Source organism: Haemaphysalis longicornis, unplaced genomic scaffold, assembly GCF_048455015.1.
Source record: "Haemaphysalis longicornis isolate Haplotype H1 unplaced genomic scaffold, Haemaphysalis longicornis Haplotype H1 scaffold_8, whole genome shotgun sequence".
NCBI lineage: Eukaryota > Metazoa > Arthropoda > Arachnida > Ixodida > Ixodidae > Haemaphysalis > Haemaphysalis longicornis.
This window is the reverse complement of record NW_027526445.1, coordinates 95,634,973-95,660,620: the sequence shown is the minus strand read 5'-3', so window position 1 is coordinate 95,660,620 and position 25,648 is coordinate 95,634,973. Positions and strand designations below refer to the sequence as shown.

Genomic DNA, 25,648 nt, shown 5'->3' with positions numbered 1-25,648 from the left:
CCGACCGCACGACGATGGCCCTCAAGGACGAAGCGCCTCCGACAATGTTTGGCCTCAACCTCCAGCCACCCGCACCGTTCGACTTCACGAACCCCGGAACTTGGACAGCATGGCTCAGCCGCTACGAGGACTACGCTGTCGTTTCGGGCATGACTCAAGCGTCCGGCGACATACAGGTACGCTCGTTGTTGTACTGCATGGGGCTGGAGGCCCGCCCACTGCTCGAGACGTTCTCGCTCGCCGCCGAGTCACTCGCCTGATTTCAAGCGGTTGTCGCCCGCTTCACCGACCACTTTGTGCACCGCCGAACGAGCTAAACGAGTAGTCACGTTTTCACCGTCGTGTTCAGTTGCCCGACGAAAGCATCGACGCGTACTACGCCGAACTGTGTAAAATGGTGAAGCAGTGCAACTATCCGTCAGATGGAGTGGAGAAAAGGCTTGTGCGCGATATATTCGCCGTCGGCCTCCGCGAATCCCGTCTTCCGTGCCAGCTCTGCCGGAACGTGAAGTTGACGTTAAAAGAAGCATGGATGCAGGCCCGTGAATCAGAAGACGCCGACAAAGAAAAAACGTTGCCCCAAAACCGCTCAGAGCACTCCCGCAAGCTACACCTCGACTCCGTACGCGATTACCAGTTCGCCTCTCGCCGCCGCAGCTACGATAAGCCGCCTTCACCACCGCGGAAAGCATAGCGCTCCTGCCAGCTGTCACCATGTGAATTCTACGGCCGTGGGCCACATCCACGTTCGAACTGCCCTGCACGAAACTCCGCCACGCTAGGAAGTGTAAACACAACTCTGTTCTATTCAGAGACACGCTGTTGGGACGCCCGCCGCCGCAAAGTTCGTCGATGTCACCGTTAACAACTACCCCGCGGAGTTTAAGGTCGATTCTGGAGCCGAGGCTTCTGGCGTTCCGAGCGACTTCCCTGCGTTGACGGCCCAGGGCGACCACGTCAATACCCTGCTCACTGGACCCGGCGGTCAGCCACTGCATGTGCTAGGTTCGTACAATGCAAGACTTCGGTAGCATGGGAAAATGACCTCTCAGCGCTTGTACGTGATTCAGTGTCTCAAAGTACCTTTTCTTGGACTGCCGGCGCTTCAAGCCCTTAAAGTTGTAGAGTTTCTCGATCACCTCCAGACTTCGAAGGGAACACTGTGCGCTGAGCTCTTCCAGGGATTAGGCACCCTCAAGGATGAGTAAACTATCCTCCTCAGACCAGATGCCTTACCCTTCTCCCTAAGTGTACCTCGTAGGATTCCCATCCCGCTGCTCGAGGTCGTCTGCCACGAGCTTGACAAACTGGAGGAAGAAGTTGTGATTCGCAGGGTCCACAATCCAACGCCGTGGTGCTCTGGTCTCGTGGTAGTCCGGAAAGCGGACGGTTCCTACCGGCTGTGCGTTGACTTGACTCAGCTAAACAAGGTTGCCCTTCGTGAACGCCACATTCTACCAACTGTAGAGCAAGTCCTTGGCGACGCAACAGTTTTCTCAAAGCTGGATGCAACAGCCAGCTTTCAACAGGTAAAATTCTGTGCAGACTCTCAAGAGCTCACAACGTTCATCACCCCACAACGTTCATCATCAAGAGCTCACAACGTTCATCACTGACCACTGTAAATGGACGGCCATAAGGTATGGTCGAAATTTAAGTACTGCCCAAACGACGGCGAGGCACTCCTTTTCGGTGGCCGAGTAGTTGGCTTCCGAAGAGGACAACGTTCGACTGGCGTACGCTATCACCCTTTCGGCGCCGTCTTGCCATTGCAGAAGAACCGCTCCGAGTCCAACGCTACTGGCGTCGGTGTGAAGCATGGTGGTGACGTTCTCGTCGAAATGGGCCAAGACCGGAGGTGTTTGCAACCGTTGGCGCAGCTCGTCGAACGCCCTCTGTTGCTCGTCATTCCAAAGGAACACGACATCATCCCTTGTAAGGATGGTCAGCGGAGCTGCAATGTGGGCGAAGTCCTGTATAAATCGTCGGTAATAGGAGCATAGCCCCAAAAAGCGCCTCACGGCTTTCTTGTTGGTTGGCAGGGGAAACTGAGATACCGCTTCAGTCTTAGCAGGATCAGGTCGAACTCCGGCACTGCTAACCACATGGCCGAGGAACAGGAGTTCCTCGTACCCAAAATGACACTTTTCAGGCTTTAGTGTAAGTCCGGCGGATCGTATTGCCTCGAGGACGGACGTGAGACGTTCGAGGTGTTCTTCTAACGTGGTGGAAAACACGATCACGTCGTCCAGATACACCAAGCAAGTTTGCCACTTTAGGCCCGACAGCACGGTGTCCATCAGTCGTTGAAAAGTGGCTGGAGCGGAACACAACCCGAACGGCAACACTTTAAATTCGTACAGTCCATCAGGCGTCAGAAAAGCGGTTTTCTCGCGGTCTCGTTCATCGACCTCGATCTGCCAATACCCGCTTTTTAGATCCATAGACGAAAAATAGCGGGCATGTCGTAGTCTGTCGAGGGAGTCGTCAATGCGAGGCAACGGGTAGACATCTTTTTTGGTGACCTCGTTGAGTTTGCGGTAGTCCACACAAAACCGTAATGTCCCATCTTTCTTTTTCACTAAGACTACGGGCGACGCCCAGGGACTATTCGACGGTGCGATGACGTCGTCTTCGAGCATTTGCTGTACTTGCCGCCGTATTGCATCGCGCTCCTTGGGGGCCACACGTATGGGTTCTGACGGATGGGCCTTGTTGTTTCTTCGGTAATTATTCTGTGCTTTGTCAGATGCGTCTGGCGGACACCTGCCGTGGACGAAAAACAGTCCGCATATTGTTCCAGTAGGTCGAGGAGCGCTCGGCGTTTTTCGGACGACAGGTTGGTGCTGACGTCTATTGCGAGTTTGGCGCTCGCTGTTGTGGTGGCACCAGTTTGGAGCACGTAACAGCCCTCTGTGTCGTCGACAGCTTCGAAGAAGGCTACAGTAGTCCCTTTCAGGATGTGCTGGCGTTCATTTGTGAAATTGGTGAGCAGGAGATTTCCGCGGCCACAGGACAGGTGCACCAGGCCTCTCGCGATGGCAAAACCATGGTCGAGGAAGAGCGATGTGTGCAGCTCGGCAACGCCGTCGGCAGTGCAAGGATCGTCGCACGCTACTGCGACGAACGCGCATGATCGTGGCGGCACACTTACGTCGTCAGCAGCGATACGCAGCGGGAGACGTCGGTGCTCGGTAGGCTGTACTGGAGGCAGGTTCGTCGAAAGGCTCACCCTGCCCTCACCGATGTCTATAACGGCGTCGTATTCGCGCAAGAAATCCATGCCGAAGATTACGTCTTTGCAGCACCGAGGTAGAATGACGAACGTGCCGACAAAGTCGGAGCCTCCTAGACGAATCCTAGCCGTGCATTTCCCGACTGGTGTCATGAGGTGGCCTCCAGAGGACCGAAACTGAGGCCCGTCCCACGCAGTCTTTACCTTGCGCAAGCGCTCGGGAAATTGCTGGCTCACGATGGAGTAATCTGCTCCGGTGTCCAGCAAAGCGTTCACCTCATGCCCGTCGATAGAAACCCTGAGTTCAGCACTAGCTCCTTCGTCGGCGTTAAGGGTCGTCGTCGTTGTGTGTTTACACTGCGGCAATACTGTATGGGCGCTTTGTTCCCGTCGAGTGGTAGCGGAACATCCGTTGGTTGACGTCGGCGGCGATGGAAGGTCTTCTGAGCTTCTGCAATCAGCAACCTTGCCTCCCCAGGTCGCTTCGTCTAGTTTCCCCGCCGGGGGCTGGAAAACCGGACGTCGGGGCCGTCTCGAGGGGCGCGACGGGTCGCCGGGAGGTGCGGTGCTGGAGACGGTGAGCGGGATCGACGAATAGGCGACGTGGTGTTGCGTGCAGTGAGGTAGTCGGCGACTTCGGTCAGCCGCTGGCCAAGACGGGGAGGAGGAGCAGCCGGAGAGAAGCCACGTAGTCCGATCTCGCGGTAGGGGCACCGTCTGTAGACGTGGCCGGGCTCACCACAGTGATAGCACAGGGGTTGCCAGTCAGCTGTGCGCCACAAATCCGTTTTGCGAACCCGGGTCGGTGGGAATTTCGGCTGCGAAGTGGGCCACGACTGCACAGGCGGGGGTGGCTGACGGAAAGGGACAGTTGGCATGTTTGGAGGCTGCTGACGCATTGCTGCTGCGCAGCTTGCGGGGCTCTCTTGCACGGGCGGGTCGGGAGGTGAGAATGCTTGGCGGAGCTCTTCGTGCACAATCCTGGCCACGGAGGGCGTCGGCTGTGGAGTCGCAATTCTAAGGTTGCCTAGCTCTTCACGCAAGACCGACCTGATCAGTTCCCGCAAAGAGCTGTCATCGCTCGTCAGGCTGGCAGCGGTTCCGCGAGCGTTGGCGGACCTCCGAGAATACTGACGACTGCGCTCCTGCACAGCCCGCTCGATAGCCGTGGCCTCCCTGATGAACTCTTGCACAGTGCGTGGCGGGTTTCGGACAAGGCCGGCAAAAAGCTGCTCCTTGACGCCGTGCATAAGGTAGCGAAGTTTCTTCGCGTCCGACATGGCAGGATCAGCGCGGCGAAAAAGGCGTGCCATGTCCTCGGCAAACATGGTGACACTTTCGTTAGGTTTCTGGATTCTCGATTCCAGGCACCGCAGCGCGTTCTCAGGACGATCCGGGTCGGAAAAGGCTTCCTGAAGCTCCTGGCGAAAGTCGGTCCAAGACGTCAATGTAGCCTCATGGTACTCGTACCAAATACGAGCGCCGTCTTCCAACGAGTAGTACACCTGCCGCAGTTTGTGCGCATCGTCCCACTGAATAAATGTGGCAACACGCTCGAAGTGAGCAACCCAGTCTTCCACGTCCTCGAGGGCATCCCCGTGGAATTTATTGGGTTCGCGAGGCTGGTGAATTACCACCTATGGTGTGGCCATAATGGGAGCTTGCGGGGTCTTACGGGTGCGGACGTTGGAAAGACCCGGTAATTCAGGAGAGAGACCGAGCTTGCGCCGACTGCTCCGATGGACCGGCGTGTTGATGAGACACGGCCTTTCTGAGCTGGCGCCAGACAGGGATCCAGGCATAAGAAAACCCGGCTCCTCCACCAGTGTTGCGTCTTGGTAGACGGAGGTGTAGATAGCAGGATGGCGATGTACCTATTTATTAGGCGTAGCGCTACACCGAAGAGTAGAGGCAGCACGGCGAGGCTCAGCGAAGATGGCTGAATCAGTCTGGCCCGCGAGCGGTAGACCCACACATTTATGTCGTCGTCTTCAAAAAATTCACCGCATTTCCCCGAGGGGAAGAATGTGAAAGTGCGAATGCACGAGTTGAATTTCCGCGGTTCGGTAATGTTCGCGAAAGAGTGATCACACACACACACAACTACAAAGAAAGAAAAATGCATTTATTCACAGACACCTATTTGTGTTGTCGTTGTACTTGATTGCTAGAGCGGATCTCAGCTTTGAAATTTCGTGTCAGTACTCCTTTAAGCGGGTGCATTAGCCCTTCTCACGCCCGATTCCTGGCCAATCCCCCACGTGGGTATGTGCCATGTCAGCGGCCAGGCAGCGCGCGCCCATCTCCCGCCGTTGCTAGGGAAGACGAGGAGCGCGCGCACCCGCAGCTGTTGCTATGCGGACTACGGCGGCGGACGATTCAGGCTCGCTTAAGAAGTGCATTCGCACTTAAAACCTGGTTGGCCAAGAAGCACGGAACGTAGCACTAACTGGGGATTGAACTTTGCACGGCGATCGCACACATCGCAAGCAGGGCATCGCGGCTTGACAAATATCCACGTGACAATATTGAATCGGACAGTCCGTGTAAAATGGTGTGCGATCAGTTTTGCGTGGTTCCTGTGGTCGCGTTTTGTTTGCCAAGGTGGAGGTTAGATATGGGGTGAAACGTGGAAATCATAGGGAATAAGAAATATTGGTGGGCACGCTTGATCATAATACCGCACTCTTATTCTTCGAATGCTTTAATTAAATTTGCATATTCTTACTCTTTTGTAGACAGCAGTCAACAGCTGTCGCTTTCTCTCCCCACACCAAAAAAAAGTTCTTACACGGTTTTCGGTTTCTGTTTATTGATGCATATTTTTCTGCGTAGGCAATCGAAACGTACTTACTAGCAGCGCCATGGTGAAATGACGACTTTTCTACTCCTTGAAACATTCACTTTAAGGTGGTGACTTTTTCGGCTAATATCGGCAGTTTCCTGGCGAAGTTTCCTTAGTAGCTGGCAACCGTGGCAGCTATATTATTTGTAATTGTACTAGAATATCAAGGTTGATCTCGGAACCAGCTTTCATGAAGTGAAAAAAAAATACTTTGCTTACCATTCTTTTTGGTGGGATTCGCAGTCACCTTACCGGAATAACGTTACAACATTACAACAACGTTACAACAATGCGTAACGTACAAAGAATAATGTGGAAGGTCATGCGGTGGGGTAATCAGCTTAACAGAGAGCGTGTCCTACACAGTTTTAAGCGAAATCGAGAAAGTTTGGTGACGCAGCGAGTGCGCGGCCCTTATCCTTCAAAGCGCAGAACTGACACGGTGTGCCATACAGGCTTTGTATGTGTACGCTTGATTGGGGCGGCCGCTGGAAACTTTGAAAAATCCAGAGGGCCTTTATTTTTCTTTTTTCCTTTCCCATTTCATGTGTTTTTTTGTTTCGTAGGGACCTTGCCAAGGAGAGCGAGCAAGAGAAACATATAACTTTATTTGTCATCTTTGCTGAGCGTAACCACAAAAGGGAGGCTCAGGGTGTGAGCAGCTTCCAAAGGAAGTACTGTTTTGCTAGGCCTTGTTCCTCCGTCATTGTCTTTCAAACGAACTTTTTTGTGAATATCCACCGTCTCGAATAACGCTTGTCTCTCCAGGCCTGAAGTTTTCGGCCCATGTTTAATTTTGCTAGTATTTATTTTTCCGCTACTCGATTTATTATATTAATTATTTTTATTTGCTGCAAGGTAGGTTAGCACTTTACATGTGATTTTAAACAATGTTCTTACAGTCCGTATACAATTTATTTTTCGTGTAATCCATTCATCTCTCGTAGGACCGCAGGCTCACGGGTGTGTCAAGCGAATTTTCTTTTTGTGTTGCAATTGCTTCCGAACGGGTCACTGACACCAAGCCAACTTTTGTTGACTTTGAAAGAACTAGTCTTCAGTAATTCCCTAAGCGCCATTCCAGCCACGGATACGGTTTTTGACAAAAAAAGGTGAAGAAATATTTATACACTTCCAAAATTTACTGTGCAGAGCAGAAGTGACAATAAAGTGGCCAGCACTAATCAAACAGTTATCATAGTGTTAACTGCGCATTAGAAATCGACTGATGTGCTGAAAATAAAAAGAGAGGCCCCACTAGAATCACCTAATCATGCTTGTGAGTGGTGATAATCGTTGGCTGCCGCTTATCGCGAATTCAAGATTTAGTGACGTGCTAGAGACGTCCCCAGAAAATGCGTGGGAAGTCACCACTCCTTCCTGTGTTCTCTTTATTACCTGTGTGAAGTCTGCGATAAAATATTGTCCCTGTTATCGGGAAAAAGCAGTCCTTTGAATGATCAAACCCGGGCGATGTCTGGACGCCTCCTTTAAAAAGACAATCTCCAAATTCGGACGCAACACTTGGTTTATGCAACTGCTGGTCACGTTTAGATTCAGCACAGGTATGGCGGCATTTTCGCACTATGTGCGGCTCTTTCTGGTCCAATAATTCGGCCCAAGGTTACCCTTGTAGCGAAAAGAAGACTGGTCGTAACGTTAAATTAGGCTTCGAGGGCATTGGTGTGTTGTGGCTATTTATAAGGGAGTCTGGTTTTTAGCGTAAGCTCTGCCTTCGATGTACCTGTAGAGGTCGCCACCTTTCAGCAATTTTGTTAGGCTGCTACTAGTGTGTGGTACCACTTATCTTGTATATATTCGGCCCCCAATAAAGTGTGGGACTTCTTTTGTCAGCTGAGCAGCTGTCGTGCACATCGGCTCTTTCTGCGGGGTCAGGCAGCTCGTGCTCCCGCATGGTCGCGGGGCACCGGCCACGCGACATGGTGTCAGAAGTGGCGTCGTGACGCCCGCTCATCCTGCACTCACCCCGACCGCACGACGATGGCCCTCAAGGACGAAGCGCCTCCGACAATGTTTGGCCTCAACCTCCAGCCACCCGCACCGTTCGACTTCACGAACCCCGGAACTTGGACAGCATGGCTCAGCCGCTACGAGGACTACGCTGTCGTTTCGGGCATGACTCAAGCGTCCGGCGACATACAGGTACGCTCGTTGTTGTACTGCATGGGGCTGGAGGCCCGCCCACTGCTCGAGACGTTCTCGCTCGCCGCCGAGTCACTCGCCTGATTTCAAGCGGTTGTCGCCCGCTTCACCGACCACTTTGTGCACCGCCGAACGAGCTAAACGAGTAGTCACGTTTTCACCGTCGTGTTCAGTTGCCCGACGAAAGCATCGACGCGTACTACGCCGAACTGTGTAAAATGGTGAAGCAGTGCAACTATCCGTCAGATGGAGTGGAGAAAAGGCTTGTGCGCGATATATTCGCCGTCGGCCTCCGCGAATCGCGTCTTCCGTGCCAGCTCTGCCGGAACGTGAAGTTGACGCTCAAAGAAGCATGGATGCAGGCCCGTGAATCAGAAGACGCCGACAAAGAAAAAACGTTGCCCCAAAACCGCTCAGAGCACTCCCGCAAGCTACACCTCGACTCCGTACGCGATTACCAGTTCGCCTCTCGCCGCCGCAGCTACGATAAGCCGCCTTCACCACCGCGGAAAGCATAGCGCTCCTGCCAGCTGTCACCATGTGAATTCTGCGGCCGTGGGCCACATCCACGTTCGAACTGCCCTGCACGAAACTCCGCCACGCTAGGAAGTGTAAACACAACTCTGTTCTATTCAGAGACACGCTGTTGGGACGCCCGCCGCCGCAAAGTTCGTCGATGTCACCGTTAACAACTACCCCGCGGAGTTTAAGGTCGATTCTGGAGCCGAGGCTTCTGGCGTTCCGAGCGACTTCCCTGCGTTGACGGCCCAGGGCGACCACGTCAATACCCTGCTCACTGGACCCGGCGGTCAGCCACTGCATGTGCTAGGTTCGTACAATGCAAGACTTCGGTAGCATGGGAAAATGACCTCTCAGCGCTTGTACGTGATTCAGTGTCTCAAAGTACCTTTTCTTGGACTGCCGGCGCTTCAAGCCCTTAAAGTTGTAGAGTTTCTCGATCACCTCCATACTTCGAAGGGAACACTGTGCGCTGAGCTCTTCCAGGGATTAGGCACCCTCAAGGATGAGTAAACTATCCTCCTCAGACCAGATGCCTTACCCTTCTCCCTAAGTGTACCTCGTAGGATTCCCATCCCGCTGCTCGAGGTCGTCTGCCACGAGCTTGACAAACTGGAGGAAGGAGTTGTGATTCGCAGGGTCCACAATCCAACGCCGTGGTGCTCTGGTCTCGTGGTAGTCCGGAAAGCGGACGGTTCCTACCGGCTGTGCGTTGACTTGACTCAGCTAAACAAGGTTGCCCTTCGTGAACGCCACATTCTACCAACTGTAGAGCAAGTCCTTGGCGACGCAACAGTTTTCTCAAAGCTGGATGCAACAGCCAGCTTTCAACAGGTAAAATTCTGTGCAGACTCTCAAGAGCTCACAACGTTCATCACCCCATTTGGCCGATACTGCTTCTGCCTGTTCCCCTTTGGCATCACCTCCGCACCGGAGTACTCCCCAAAACAGAGGGCCAGGATCCTGGAGGGCCAGGAAAGAGTCGCCAGTATGAAAGACCACATTCTGGTCTTTGGGCGCACCCGCGAGGAGCATGACGCCAGACTCAGCCAGGTGCTGTCTCGCCTTGCAAAAGCAGGCATCACACTGAACCAAGACAAGTGTCGTTTTGATGTCTATGAAGTCTCCTTCCTAGGAGTCATCGTTTCAGCACAAGACATAAGGCCAAGTCCAAGCAAGGTCGAAGGAGTCAAAGCCATGGAGGCTCCAACCGACATCCCAGGTGTCCGACGACTGTTCCGTATGGTGAACCAACTTGCCCGGTTTTTGCCTCGCATCTCGGAGGTCACAGATTCCATCAGAGCACTTCTAAGCAAGTCTGCGGGTTAGGTGTGGCAGCATGAACACAATGCTGCATTCGAGAAAATCAAGAAACTCCTTACATCAGACCGTTGCATGGCCAATTACCATACGTCATAAACCACTAGTTTCGGCTGACGCAAACTCGTTTGGACTCTGTGCGGTCTTGGTGCAGACATAGCCCCCTGGAGAGCGCCGCCCAGTTGCGTTTGCTTCCAGGTCAATGACCGACACAGAGCCGCGGTACAGGAAGACTGAAAAGAAGCTTTGGTAACAACATGGGCTATCCAACGGTTTGACGAATTCGTCCACGGCATCACCTTTCATGTCGAGACAGATGACCTAGCACTCGTTTCAGTCTTCGGCAACATGAAGCTGCACATGAAGCTCGGAGCCTCGCATACCGAGGCTCCGGTTAAAGACCATGCGATACCAGTTCCGGATGCTGCGCGTGCCAGGAAAGCTGCTAGCAATTGCAAGTACCTTGTCAGACATCACCTAAAAGGCGTCTCTAACCCTGGACACCGTGGAATTGTTTGCAGCTTAAGTGGTCAGCGGCATGTCATAAGTCTTGGCCATAAGCCCACAGGACGTGCGACAGGCACAAGAATCAGATGGCGAATGTAGAGCCCTCACCTTCTTCTGCGAAAATGGTTGGCCGCAGGAGTCCAAGCTGCCACTGCAACTCCCCCAGTATGCCTCAGCAGCAGATGGGCTCTCTGTCTGCGACTGTGCTCTACTGAAAGGTGCCCGGAGTGTCATCCCGCATTCCCTTCGGCCGGCTGTCTTGACGCTGTTGCACGAAGGACACCATAGCATCAAGAGGACAAAAGCTCTTGCTCGAGAGTCCATTTGTTGGCCTGGAAGTTCAGCAGACATAACTTATTTGGTAACCAACTGGAAGTAGTGTGCCTCCACTCGGGTGAACCTTGCAGAGCCCCTCGTCTCCACGGTGCTACCTCGACGTACATGGGAACTTGTCGGCATGGACCTGTTCCACCTCCACAGCCAGACATTCATCTTGGTGGTGGACTACCACTTCAGGTACCCTGAAGTTGTAACCTAGAGGAGCACAACGGCTCAGGCAGTCATTGACGTCCTCCAAAGCATCTTTGCCCGCAATGGGATTCCGCGAAAGGTCAGATCGGACAACGGTCCACCATTCTCTTCGCACGAGTTTGCAGCGTTTGCGGCATCTTATGGCTTTGACCACGTCACCAGTAGCCCGCACTATGCAAAATCGATTAGAGAGGCGGAGAGAATGGTCAGGACCATCAAACAGTTGTTCCGCAAAGCAACAGATCCTCATCTGGCCTTGCTCAGCTACCGGGACACCTCAGGAGTGGATGGCTTCAGCCCGGCCCAGCTCTGGATTGGACGACATTTCCGAACCAATGTTCCGAAACAGGATTCCCAGTTACGTCCTCAGTGGCCATTTAAGAAAGACGTGAGGAGTAAAGACGCAGCCTACAAGCGCAAACAGGCTGCTTACATTAGCATGCATCACACAGGTCGAGATCTGCCATCGCTCCGAACAGGCGAGTGTGTCTGGGTGCGACCAGACCAGGTCAAGGCTACAGTGCTGAGCCCTGCACGGCGACCACGAAGCTATGTCGTGGAAACGGAGCAGGGTGGTGTCCTACAACGCAACCGGCCTCACGTAGTGCCTTTTGCACCTCCTGCGCCAAGGGTGGAACTACCGCCGTCCGAGGAGCAAGAGCCATAGCGCACACCCGAAACCTCCGAACCACCTGAACTTGTGATGTGAAGTGTCTGGCGTCCTCCATCTTCCGTCTGGTCTTCAAGGGGGAGATGTAGAGGTCGCCACCTTTCAGCCATTTATTGAGGCTTCCACTAGTTTGTGGCACCAGTTATCTTGTATATATTCTGCTCCCAATAAAGTGTGGGTTTCCTTTTGTCAGCGTAGCAGCTGTCCTACGCATCGGCTCTTCGGGATGGGGCCGCTCGTGCTCCCGCACGCTCGCGTGGCACCAGCCACGCGACAGTACCTATGGGATACTGCACTGTCAATACCGGACTGTTGATCGCTCTAGTTGCTGTTGTATAGACAATTTAGGGCATCTTAACTAGACATCTTGCATTGTCTCCTAATGATTACGGTTGACACGCATACGATTTTTGAGTGCACAAGACAATTGGGGCCCGGTTTTTTGTGATAGCTCGTCCGCCGTCACGCAATCTAGCCTCGAGAGGCAGGTGGTGTTACGCGCACAAACAGAACCCCCGGGTTCAGGCACCCCAACAGAGGCTTCAAAAGTTCCCCGCTTGTCTCCCGATAAAGGTGTCTGGCCAAAAGTGAAGACGATACTTGAACAATACGTTTACTTAGACAGGGCCACTCAAAACTTCTGAATCCTTTGGCACTGATAATACATTTCCACATTATTTAGCGCAAAGTAAACTGCAAGTTAATTTCAATCAAAATTAAACAAAAAAATTGCACCTGTTCCACACAACCTGAAGCGGTCGGAAGTGCAGAGCAATGATTAATCTTCCGCAGGAGCCGTGGTGCCCTTATCCTGTCATTTTTACCACCGCTCATGCTCTCCCCATCCTTGTTTTCCTCTTCACTTGAAGTGAATAGAGGTTTTGTCAATTGCAATTCAAATTTCCCGCCATCGCAGTGGTAGCGCGTCCTCCGCCTGGAACAGCACCAGCGGGAGTTCTGTGGTTTTCGTGTGCGATTTCATCTCGCACTTTCCGGCGCTTTACTACACAGTTTCGAACGCACCATATATTAGGTGTAGAGCACTTTAGGCGTTCGCCTTGTCGTCCTAGCTCGCTAGCTCGACCCAACTATATAGAGCGCCAAGGAGGCGTCCCGGGGTAACGCTGTTGTTCGCGGAGTACGACAGAAGCTTCGAAAGCCAAACGGTTTATATAGTCATAAGCATTCGAAACTCGTGAAAAGATGACGCTTGTCATACATCTTCGCGTTGTTTAGTGCAAAAAAAAGTATTGGTACATTTGAGGAAAAATATACGTAATTAACCGGCACCGCCCGCGTTCCTTTAGTTTAGGACGCCCGTTAGGTTGGGTTTTACGATAGTGGACGTAAAATGTGGCAGTGCAACGCCGGCACGTGCAGGGAGAAAGCACAAGCAGAACACAACTCCCGCTGGCGCAGTTTCAGGTAGGGGGCACGCGAGCATTGCGAAGGCCAATAATTTGAACTTCATGGGGTGGTAGGAGTACGTGGATAATGGCGGTACAGCCCATTATGGCGAATCACTGCTCTGCACTTTCGACAGCTTCCACATTAAGCGGCCACTATTTCCGTTTACTATCGTTACAACGAAACAAAGAGCGTTCCTAGCTGAATGAACGCAGGAACTGCTGTTAAGGAACATATACTTTGCTTCAAATGTACCTTCAGTTTTCTTTGAGCTAAGTCACGGGGACATGTGCGGTCCGTGGCAGCGGCTCAGGAGCTTCTCACGGTTATTACGATACAAACCGCTTATTGAGTATCCTCTTCACTGTCAGCTGAACTCAGCAACCAGTGGGTATCTTTCAAAAGCCTTTGTTTAGATGCGTAACGCCGTGTGACCCTGTTTGTGTTTGTGACGCCGGATGATTACGGTGGCTAGATAACGTGACATTGAACGACCTTGTACGACAGGTCGGGCCCGTAAAGTTCTTTCCACCTAATAGCTGGCAGTTCCCGTCTAAATTTAGTTAGGAATGCTCATCTTGTTTGTTTTTACAATAGTAAGGGAAATTAAGAGGTCGCCGAAAAGAAAATGCGCTCTACATACCATCGAAAGGCACGTGCAAGATGAAAGCAGAAAAAAATCCGCTCTTTCTGCTCCAGGTAGTACAGAAGCAAAAGATATAGAGAAGGATGCGAGCTGTCCCAAAACTAAGCGCGGGGAACTGCGAAGGCGCAGAAATCGTATTTTACTGAAGAAAGCTCGATTCAGCGCATCAAGAGAACAGTGAGACAGAGAGGGGAAGTGCATCAGGGGTTGTAGCAAGAAGCGAAGAACGGCGGCACAACCATTACCGCAAATAACTGTCCCGCAGATCCGGCAGCTTTCAGGTTGAATGGAACTGATATACTTTTTTTTAGTTTCTATCGCCTCCCGAACGGGCGAATGATAAGGAAACACGAATACCCCGAAGCTTACAAAGGTGGACGGTTATAAAGCAAAATGCTACTTCGGTTAATTCAAGAGACTGAAATGTCCTGGTTATTATACTTTTATACTATTATACTATTTTTTCGCAAAATAAGAAAATGTTTAAGGTTACAAAGAAAACAAATGATGCAGCGGTGACTCAAAAGACATTACAATTGACTAGTCTGACTACGTGGTAATGGCCCATACCGGCGACTGCCAATACAATAAACAAGGTTCTCTGGCGGCTCAGTGAATTTGACGGAAATTTATGGTGGAGTCGCCGATGCTGATACAAATTTTGTTTTGGGCAAGTCGGTAGAGAAGGGGTCTGATATGGCGATCCTCCGATTCTCCATCTATGCAGTGCGAGTCAAGGTTTAGGTAGTATTCATCAAATGTTCATCATTTATGGAAGTGCTCAGGCTGTCCCTGTTTGCGGTTCATCAATGAAAGATTATGAAAGAAAATGAAATCAGAGAAATCGTTCACTGCTGCTCTGAGCCTTCTCGAAAAGCGTTTGTTGGATGAGCTCGCAGGTAATTGCACCAAAAAAAAAGACGGCCACATTGCTGTGGTGCGCAGAAAATCCTAGGCATCAATGTAGGGCGATTTTCGAAAAATCCCAAGAAATATTGTAGATGTTTTGGCTCAACGAAGAGTGGGGTATTAAATCATGAGTGTGTCATTTTGTCAGTCATTCGAACTGCATTGTAAACTTTCAAATTTTAGGCATAAATTTAGGTGTACGCTATATTCGAGGGCTACGTATCATTTACCTCTACCTGGGGATGATGGGAACGCGGTGAAAGCTTGAGCATCTCGGTATACAATTTTACTTTCTCGCCTCCATAAGAAAAACAGCTGCTCTTGTCAGGAGTCGATGATAATGCTTTGCGTTCTGGGAGAGAACGAATTAGTCAATATGTATGCCACGCCGGGAAGAGGGTAAAGCGAATGGAAAGGCTACGTAGTCAATTAGGCGTACAGCCGCGTTGCGGCCCTGCACTGGCGGCACGAAATTTCGGTGGTGAAAGACGGGGCAGAGGAAAACAGGATAAATAGCAGCCGAGACGTTTGGCCACACGCTTTTTTTGCTTTGGATTCCAGTATTTAAAGCGAAGCTTCTGTGGCTCTGTTGTGCTGTACATCTTACCACCCAATCCCACTCAAGAAAAAAACGAACCCTACACAGTGTGTTGCCACAAAGGGCACATGACGACTACGTTGAGGATGACATGTAAAGTGCCTCGGCAAAAAAGTAACGCATCACGTGGTAGCCTTCGAACCTGGGTCTCTCGCATTATGAAGCCAACGTCTATCCGATGCACCACTCATTTTTATTGCCTGGTTTGGGTAAATACATACATACAAATCATCAACAAAATTTCACCACATGGAAAGGCACTATCATTTATCTTGCTAGTGTGTCAGGCTTAAAAAGGCGGTAGGCTCGCCACAGTCTGGACCCCAGTCACCCACTCAGGTGGACTATAATCTGTCTCAACACCTCTACTATGTCACAGACATTCTCACAAAACAAGTCTCCCTGGCCTCGCACCTACATCAATGTACCGACAGGCCATGCGAGACATCCGTATACCGTGTAGGGCCAGTAACATTACGAAGTCGTACGGTAGAACCACTTCATTTTTTTGGATAAATACCTAATTCCATCACATTCCACGGGAAAATCTTTCTCTAAAGTATGCTGTAACACGTCATATAGGAATACCCCGTACCAACAATCGATGAACCCGTTTTCGATGATATCTGGCTTTTCGCAGTAAAAGCAGGCAGGGTCGGCAGGTACAAATAAACCTTTCTCAGTGATTCTAGTTTTTACTGCTGGTACACGCACATGCAACATAAAGAAGATTTCGCATAATGAGGGGCTGGGATTCGTTTGATGTGCCAAAGAACATCTTGTCAGGCCCCACACGGTATAAAGACCTGTACAGTGGAAGACCTGTTCAGACCTGTACAGTGGAGACAGACATCCCGCCAGTAACAACAGAAGAACTAAGGAAGGCTTTGTGGGAAATGAAAGGGGGCAAAGCACCTGGTAAGCATAAGATACCTGGAGACCTCTTGAAGGATACCGGAGAAATTGTACTTTATAAACTGACAAACCTGTATACGCAATGCCTAATGACTGCAAGTGTACCGGAATCTTGGAAGAACGCGGACATCATCCTAATCCATAAGAAAGGTGACATGAAGGATTTGAATAAACAGGCCGATCAGCTAACTGTCTACAATGTACTTACCAAGGTAATCGCTAACAGAATTTCTGCAACCATAAATTTCCGCCAGCCTAAAGAAAAAGAAGGATTCCGTAGAGGCTATTCAACAATGAACCAAATTTATACGATCAATCAGGTGATAGAGAAGTGTGCCGAGTATACTGAACTCCTATATATTGCTTTCATAGACTATGAGAAAGCACTTGACTCGGTCGAAACCTCAGCTGTCATTCAGGTATTACGGAACCCGGGTGGATACGAGCATTATGTAAGAACACTAGAGGATATTTACAATGTGTGCACAGCTACCATCATCCTCCATAAGGCGAGCAGTAAAATACCTATAAGGAAAGGCGTCAGACAAGGAGGCACAATCTGTCCAATGTTATTCACAGCATGTTTACAAGAAGTATTAAGAACATAGGATTGGTAATAGCTGGGAGTAAGGGTTAATGGAGAATATCTCAGTAACCTTACATTTGCTGATGACGTTGCCTTGCTAAGTAACTCGGGGGACGAATTGCAAACCATGCTTTCCGCACTGGGCAGAGTAAAACTGTGGGCCTGAAAATTAATATGCAGAAATCCAAAGTAATGATCAATACCCTGGGGTCAGCACAGTGGTTTGAGATAGGTGATGAGGCAGTGGAAGTGGTAAGCGAATATATTTACTTAGGCCAAGCGGTGACGCGTGATCCTAACAATGAGGCAGAGATAATTACAAGGATAAGAATGGGGTGGAGTGCATACGGCAGATATTCTCTGACAATGAATGGCAGCCTACCATTCTCCTTGAAGAAGAAAGTGTATGACAGCTGCATCTTACCGGTACTCACCTACGCGGCAGAAACTTCGGGGCTCACTGAGAGGGTGAAACTTAAATTGATAATGACTCGGCGGGCGATGGAACGGAAGCTGATAGGTGTAACATTAAGGGACAAGAAGAGAGCGGACTGGGTACGGAACAAACGCGTGTTAAGGGAATATTAATTGAAATTAAGAAGAAGAAATGGACGTGGGCAGGGCATGTAATGCGAAGGCAAGATAACCGTTGGTCATTAAGGGTAACAGAGTAGATCCTAAGAGAAGGCAAGCGTAGCAGGGGGCGGCAGAAAGTTAGGTGGGTAGATGAGATCAAGAAGTCTGCAGGGATAGATTGGTCGCAGTTAACGCGGGACTGGGGTAGTTCGAGATTATTGGGAGAGGACTTTGCCCTGCAGTGGGCGTAGATATGGTAATGATGATGATGATAGTGATAATTTTGCCCATACTAAAGCGGGCATCGTTGCGCACGAGGTGAGGCGGCGGCAGCGCCTGTAGCTACGTGGCGATGTCACGTCTCCTCCGTGGCGTATGGAGAACAACCATTCGGCCTACAACAGCCGCTAAGGCATCTTCTTCGCAATCAAGAGGTCTCAGGTTAGGCCCCACCCCAGGCAACATTCCGTTCTTAACACTAGCTCAAATGTGACTTCATAAAAAGAGGCGAAATTAAATTTTCTTCGGTGCGGTAGTGACCTGGCAATTTAATATGGTTGGCGGTATTAGGTTTTGGGGGATACTGGTTTTCACGAGCTTTTACCTTTGAGTAAATAGCAAAGGGCTTTCCAATTTTCAAAGCCAAATCGCGATTGCTCGCTTTGGGAAAATGTATCTTGTTTCTGTAGTAGGCGTCCTCTGATACAGATAATGAACATTACTGTAGAAGTGAATAAAAATCCCATTTGAGTGTGTACGGGAATAGGACAACTGCCTGCGGAGAATGTGCCGAGCGAATCAGTTCCACGGCAGATCAGCACGATTCATGCAGCAAACAGACTTATCCGGGTACTCTGAACCCTTCCTCCACTTGAGACTCCAGTGGAGGAGATACTTGAAGCGATCAGTCGTATCAGTCAGTACTGACTTCCCTTCCCCTCCCTGGCCTTTGGGGAAACCTGAAGACCTGCGCCGGCTTATATGCCCAGCAATTCCTGGGGTTCAGGGCTGAGACAGCACGGTCGTGTCTGTATTAAGCCTGTAAACCTGTAAATCCTGTAAATCGTGTCTGTAAACCTGTTCCTCCTACTCCTCTCGGGCTTGCAGACGAGGTTTTCTTGGTTTTAAGGAGGGAAAATAAAAGGATGTAATGGCATCGTTCTCGTACCCATACTTCAAAATGCGGTAGGCCTCGAACGAAGTTGCAGGTCGTCGTTTCGAAAGGTTGCTCTGAATGAATACAGAAACTATAGGCAGCACCATAACGGATCACGTCACGAGGTGTCATCAGCTACGGCGAACCACTGCTTCGGCGACTCTGAAGATAAACACTTCTCGACATCACAGTGGTCAGAGCAGAGCCATGCTCGAGCGGAAGTCCTTCGATACCTTGACGACCAGAAGAATGATTTTGCCATGCTGCTGGACGTTCCATGTATCAAGTCGGTGTTTGTTACAACACATACTGAGGTCTCCAGCAGCTGTAGAGAAACGTTTCTCATTTGCCAGCCTTGTTCGCAAACCAAATATGATGTTGTCTGGAAGAGAGCTAGTTTGCTAAGGTGTCTTTGCTGAATTGCAACTAACCTAGTTTTCTCGTGTGGTACCTGCAGGTATGTAATTCTCGTCAATATTCGCGTTAGGAATTGAATTTTGTGCATGCAATATTGACTTTGAAATACCTAACGTTTCATAAAAATGCGGTTTCACATGACGTCTTCGAGATAAACAAAAAGCATTTGCGTATCTATATCGACATCTTTGGCTGTAATACAGAATCTATTTTCTCGGTGAATAGAAAAACATCTCTGAAATATCCCATTACGTCAAACACAAGTGTTTCTTAGTATGTGTATATTAGGCGCCTAAAGCATGTATCGCGATAGTTGTATTCCAGGATACATTTTTAAGTGTCTCTGCCCAGCCCTCTTCCGGGATAGGCCATGCATGGTCACCACTGGTGAGTGATGATGAAGGCTCCAGGTTAACACAAAAAGTATATGTTGCCCCGCTTCTGGGGTAGCAGAAAGGGTCGGCCAATCTTTTTGACAGATAGGGGACATGGGGTAAGGTGACTGGGCAGGGGCTGTGTCGTGTGGCGTAAGGAGTCGACCGACGCGAATTCCGAAGGTTGCTGGGACTACCACATTGCTGACAGCGTGGCCGGCCCTCACAGGTGAGTGCACGACATAGTGTGTTTGCTGTCGGCCTATATAAGTGGCTCGAATGAGTCTTGGGTGTGGGTGGTTAAAGCAACAAGTTGTAGAAATGGTGGAGTTCTCGCAGTTTCTACTATCCGTACTAGCGCTTGTTAGTGCACTAGTACTTCGAAACAAAAAGGGGATGTCCGTTAACGCCGACACTCTGTGCTCTAGCTGGCATATATCAGCAGGTTAGAGGCTCGTGAATACAACCACACCATTGGCAGTAGCAACAGCTGTTAATAAACAGAGAAAATGCCGAAAGCGTGAAAGCAGATATCGATGTTCCATTTATTTTCCCGTACTACTGTTTGGGACATCATGAATCGCGAATGCATGCTGAAACGGGTTTAGTGTAGGTTGCCTGAGCTTTGTTTTCTTAAAGCGCTGAGGCAGGGAAATGTAATGTAAAATATGCATCTCTTGTGCTTGCCAAGGCGGCAAACCTCAGTTCGCAAACAAAATAAAAGAGATCCCCCAGTATAAGCGGTATACTTTTTTTAGTTTCGATTTCATTGAAATATTTTACATTGTTACCAAGCACAACAAAAAGATAACGCATCTTGCCTAATTCGGGAGTACTGATACACATTGCATACACAACCTGGGACCAAATATTGAGTGCAAGATGGTCCGGCGAGATATACCTGGTACTGCAGTGAGCCGCATTGCTCTTTAAAATATGAGCGGGATATCTGAGAACACGGGCCCATGCGCGGTATTTACAGGCAACAGCATGAAACCTGTGTATGCTGCGACGGGGAACGGCAAACCATAGAGCTAACTCTTACGGATTGCGTAGAGATTCCAACACCGCGGGCGATAGGAAAACGACGTTCACGGATGATGAGGGATACGGGAGAGCCTCAACTTCTGTGCCATAGAAGTGGAGAAGAAGCGGCTGGAATGGTGGTGGAGGAATAGTAGGTACGAGATGGGTATGTTTTGTGAGTGAATGTCGTAGATGCGACGCAAGAATGGAGCCAAGCAGTAGGTGGCCCGTTCACTGGGATTATCTCGCCCAACTTCCCGGAGTGCGATGACGAGATATGCTCGTGCTCCTGTGCCCATTCAGCACTACTTCTTTTATGCACTATCATCCTCATCACACTCGCCTGGCTCACAACGTGCGCAGGCCCATCCACCAGGACAACAAATGTGAAGCTACGAGCAAGCACAAATGCACCCAAGTGCGTTGATCCAAACAGGTGGTCAAAGGCAGCACTACGTATTCAAATTTCAAGCAGAGCACGGCGACGGAGGTGTTGCAGCCAAATCAAGAAGAAAAGGCATCAACGTTATTACATCGTCGCACACACTGAGTCTACTAACACAGTTGACAAAGCCCAGGTGAAAGAAGCAGGTAGAATGTTCTTATGAAAGCCAGGTTAGAGTATCCTTAGCGACAAGACGTGCGAGATATCGAGGATGATGGCGTTTCGCACACTAGACGATGGCCTGTTGTTCAACTAAGACACTGCGGACATCGATAGCATTATGCTTATAGAAAGATACTCGTCCATTCGCCTCCGTTTCAGGCCATGTAATAGAGTCTTCGGATTTGCTGTTTCACCACGGTCACATTAGATGTTCTCAACTCCGCGAAAATATTGCATCCAAACCATGATTAAAGACACTTGCTCATTGAGGTGTTCACGCACCCGGATTCCAGAGTGTGTGTAAAATGGCCAGGAAGCCGCATATGAAGATCACTCGCCTGGGAGCTTGCAGCCGATTTCGTTCGACTAAGGTTTGCGGTTTTTTATCTCGAAGACGAGGTCTATGCAATCACATCAGCTATACACCGAAGTAGTCCCGCCAGCGGAATCTTGCACACTTGTTATAGCTTGCTCTTTAAAGCTTCCTTTGCCGCTTCCGACTCCATCTCGCCGTAATAATTGAATATCTGTGTGCGGCTGATCACAAATTTGCCCTGGTGAGCAAGCAGGTACTTCTGGTCATGGCTGGTAGGACGATGGTACCCGGTGCCTCTGTCGCCGTCCTCGTCGCATCCCGGTCCACCTAAGCCGCCAGGAGCCAGCTATTGCAGGGCGGCATGGCTCGTAGCTGGTCGTAGGGTGACCGTACAAGCGGATGTGCCGCTTTCGGGATTATCCTAGGAGGTCGCCAAGCGTGGCAGTTGGCGCTTTCCGGTTGCCGTTGACTAGTTCGCCGCAACCACGTTCACGTGGGAGTTCGTGTGTTCCAACCCGGAACGCCGGTGCGCCGATGAGAGTCGGTGATACCATGAAGCGCTGACTACGCGAGGATGGGAACGAAGACGCCATCGGTGGGAGCAACACGGCCACCGTCGTACACGTGGGAATGCTGCCCGCTCGCGACACACAACAACCACGTGCTTTCTCAGCAAGGACCCCCACGTGCGGCAGCAACGTTAGAAGTGTCTCAGAACACCACGCTGTACGGGTCCGGAACGGCAGCATCATTGTAGATCGTGCTCCCGGGGTCCTTGGAGAGGTCGATTCCGGGGCGACCTGGACGATGGCACAGTTTCCGCTATACCCGCTGCTGGCTACTCGATTCTGGCTCTACGCTGGTTTTTCTAGGCGGTCAGACTTGTTGGCAGCTGTGAGGACGCTTGGACGGTCAGAACACACGGCTCGCACGCAGCGGGCGTGTTCGCCACCTTGTCAGCCTCCATGGCTATTCTGCTCTCACCGGAGGGCCCCGCAGTCTTAGTCTTGCCGTGCTCGAATAAAGTTTTCCCGCTCTGGTGCTCCCCGCAGCAACTGGCGAAGGAACCGCGTAGTGCTTGGTGAAGCAGATCCGCGTTCGGATCTGGACAACCTTCTCATCATACTCATAGCTCTCGAAATTATCGGCCTCTAGTTCGTCCAAATCACTGGATTGGTAGATGGGCTTATCGAAAATGTTCAACTCCTCACACCTGCTGTTGACGGTGCGCAGGTGCGAGGGGATCTGGCCGGTTGACGTGAGTGGACACTGCAGCAGTGACCGAATAATAGGTACGCCGCTTGTAATGGCTTCTCTCCCAATGTCACGGTGGCGGCTTAGCTCCTCTATAGCAGACGGCTCGGAGGCAGGTTACTGGGTGTCTTCAGCACGACCACGAACGGTGGACAGCATTTCATGACGAATCCCGCAGAATCGGGTAACTTCAAAGGAATCCAATGCATAGCATCCTCGAAGTCAGCGCTTCATCAGGTGAAGTCAGTTCATGGCCTGAGTCTCTATGTTTAGCCACAAAGGAATATCGAGGAAAGCGACGCAGGACAGGGACCCAGATCGCTGGCTCCCCGTTCGCTGGGATATGCTCACCCGACGGCCCCCAAACTACAGGCACGAGGTATCCCCGTGCTTCTGTGGCCATGCAGCCCGTCTTCGTTTATCCACCATCATCTCCAAGAGTAATCCAATGGATGAGGAGTTATAACAGCAGGGGGTGGAAATAAACTATTGTGCCAGCGCAGGAAAACGGAAAAGCAATGGATGGGAATTGGAAGACGGGGTGGATGGGGCTAAAGGGACATAGAAGGAAGGCATGTGCATTAGGTTTACTAATGGGAGGGCAAATAAATGGAATACAAAAAGAAAGTAGGTTGCTTGCAATTGATGCCCAGATACAAAGGGAGTGCCTCGAATCTCCATCATCGGGAAATATTGCGTTCCCAGCCCACCGAGCTGCCGTTTTCGTCCGGGGAGCTTCCGCGTTTTTGCTGACACGTTAAAAGTGAGGTCACCCATCTGCGATAGTCTGACAGCTGAAGTGGCCACCGTTAAGTTTACTTAAGGTTCGTATAAATATGACTTTCTGAATATGACTTTATGAACGTAAATTCAGTTATGATGCTTCTGCATCACGAAAAAAGAATAGTGCCTTCTACTTTCACGTAGCAGAAATGTTTCAAATTGCGAAAACTACCGTATTTGCACCATTCCAACGCGCCCCCGATTGTAATGCGAAACGTAGGTTCAATATAAAAAAATATGACTTGGCGCTCATGCTACCGCGCTCATGTAAAAAATACCACAGCACGTACTTCTCAGAAGTCATTTTATTGGATGTACGCCGCTGTGGCATTAAAATTCCTTGCGCTTCCACAACTAGCGTATCCATCACCTCCGAGTAATAAATCGCAAGCGTCTAACATTAAAAGCCCATTTCGGTTGTGATCCTCATTGTAACGTGCACGCAAATTTAATTCTACATTTATAGAAAAACATTGGGCGTTCGAAATCGGCTAAAATGGTACGCCGCATTTGTCCAAACTGCGCAGTTGAGTGCGCCCGTGTTACCAAAAGTCGCAACTTCTAGCAGACCTTGCATTTAGTTCCTTGTCTTGCGATTGTCGTAGAACATTCCCCGTTGTTTTCGTAATGTCCACACACTCGCGACGTATAAGCTACTTATTACAAGCTTGAACGAACAAAACGGAAACACGTCCGGATTTTCTTACGTTTCCGGATGTACGAGTGTGAGATACGTTGATTATAAAATGTGGCAACTGGAAGACTTGCTGAATAATCTTCGCCGGAATTCATGTGATATTATAGAGATTGAAAAAATGGATGAGAGCTGTGTGAGACAAGTTCTAGGATTTGTAACTTGTCGGTCACACATTTACAGTAGAAGTTTATCCCTAATGGAGCATTCATGATGTGCCCAGGGCATAGATTTACAGCTTGCTTTGAGTATGGTACAAAGCACTGTGTGGCCACCATTTACCCTTAGCTTGTCTGCACTTTTTAAGAGGTGCTGCTGCTATAACGTGGGTGTCATCTAAATGAAAAGATCGCATGCTTTGCTTCTTCCAGACAAACAGCAACCAGGAGAAAGAAATAGTTTGTGTTTCTTTCTGCCTTGATTTTGTTGTTTGCGCGATTTAGACAGGTACAGGGAAATGAGCTGTCCCGATTTCCGCTCCTTTCCACTGTCTTTGTTACTGTTCAATTTCCACATCTGAACTTCCTCTCGTTGGGACTTTTCATTACTCACGTCTGGTGTGCATCCACGGACAAAGGAAACTTAAATCATTGGGCTCCCGTTAAGACGAACTGGGTTGGAAAAATACTATGGTTAGACAAAGAGCATTTCGCTATCTTGTAACGTGCACAATGAAAAAAACCTCCGCTTACGACCAATTTCTGATAATATGAACAAACGTTTACGGTCCCTTCGAGTTCGCCCTAACCGAAGTCTACTGTATATTACAGTTTCTTCGTTGCCTTTACTCTGTTGCCCTTTCGCTTGCAGCTTCGACTTTTTCGTGAATCCTCTAATTTCTTTTTTATCGCCTCCCGGAAAGGACACTCGTTTTGTTCTTCTTAGAGAAGTTTATTTTGCTTCGCATCCCGTCGATGTGCAGGTGTGTTACTTTCGAAATCGATGACTACAAAACATTTGAAAACATCGAAAAGACTTCGAAGAGTCCTTGCGAAGCTAAAAAGGGAACGGTGGGGTCATCGGAAATTCAGAAAGACGTAATTGAGATCTTTTAAGTGCGTGGCGCGCTTTTCGCACAGGGTTTCTTGCAGCATGATGCGCTGCTGCTGCGGCAGACATCTGCAGTGCACGGAGCTCATTGTTAACCCAGTCTTCTCCGTGGAGGCAAGACTCCCTTGACCAGCGAACACCCCTCCTTGCTTAGACAGTGCCCCAGCGTGGACCTTTCCCCAGTCCTACATAGAATATTGTGTATTGTGAGGTGTTAAAAAAGGCACCTCTTCCACACGACGAATTATAGCAGTCTTTATTTTCGCTATTGTTCTCGGCCTGATATTACCGTAAGTGTATATAAAAAGGGGGAGGAGGAAAACTTTCAAGCTTGATGTTTTATTTCCAGCACTTTTGCTACGGAGGTTACGAAGAAAGCGGAGGATAAAGCAGCTGCAGACATGCAGCTTGAAAGAGCACCATTCGCCGAAAATGCAACGACAGGCTGGAAACTTAACGTGTACATTGAAAAAGTGATTACACTGAATTACGCACAACCGCAAAAATGACAAATACGACACCTACTCAAAATATCTGAAATGCG

The 25,648-nt window shown here is 49.9% G+C and overlaps 2 pseudogenes; both read left to right on the top strand.

Annotated features, from left to right (window-relative positions):
• The first annotated feature begins 14 nt into the window (after positions 1–14).
• Positions 15–666, top strand: LOC144148399 (uncharacterized; annotated as a pseudogene).
• Positions 667–11,322: 10,656 nt separating this feature from the next.
• Positions 11,323–11,829, top strand: LOC144148398 (uncharacterized; annotated as a pseudogene).
• Positions 11,830–25,648: the final 13,819 nt, after the last annotated feature.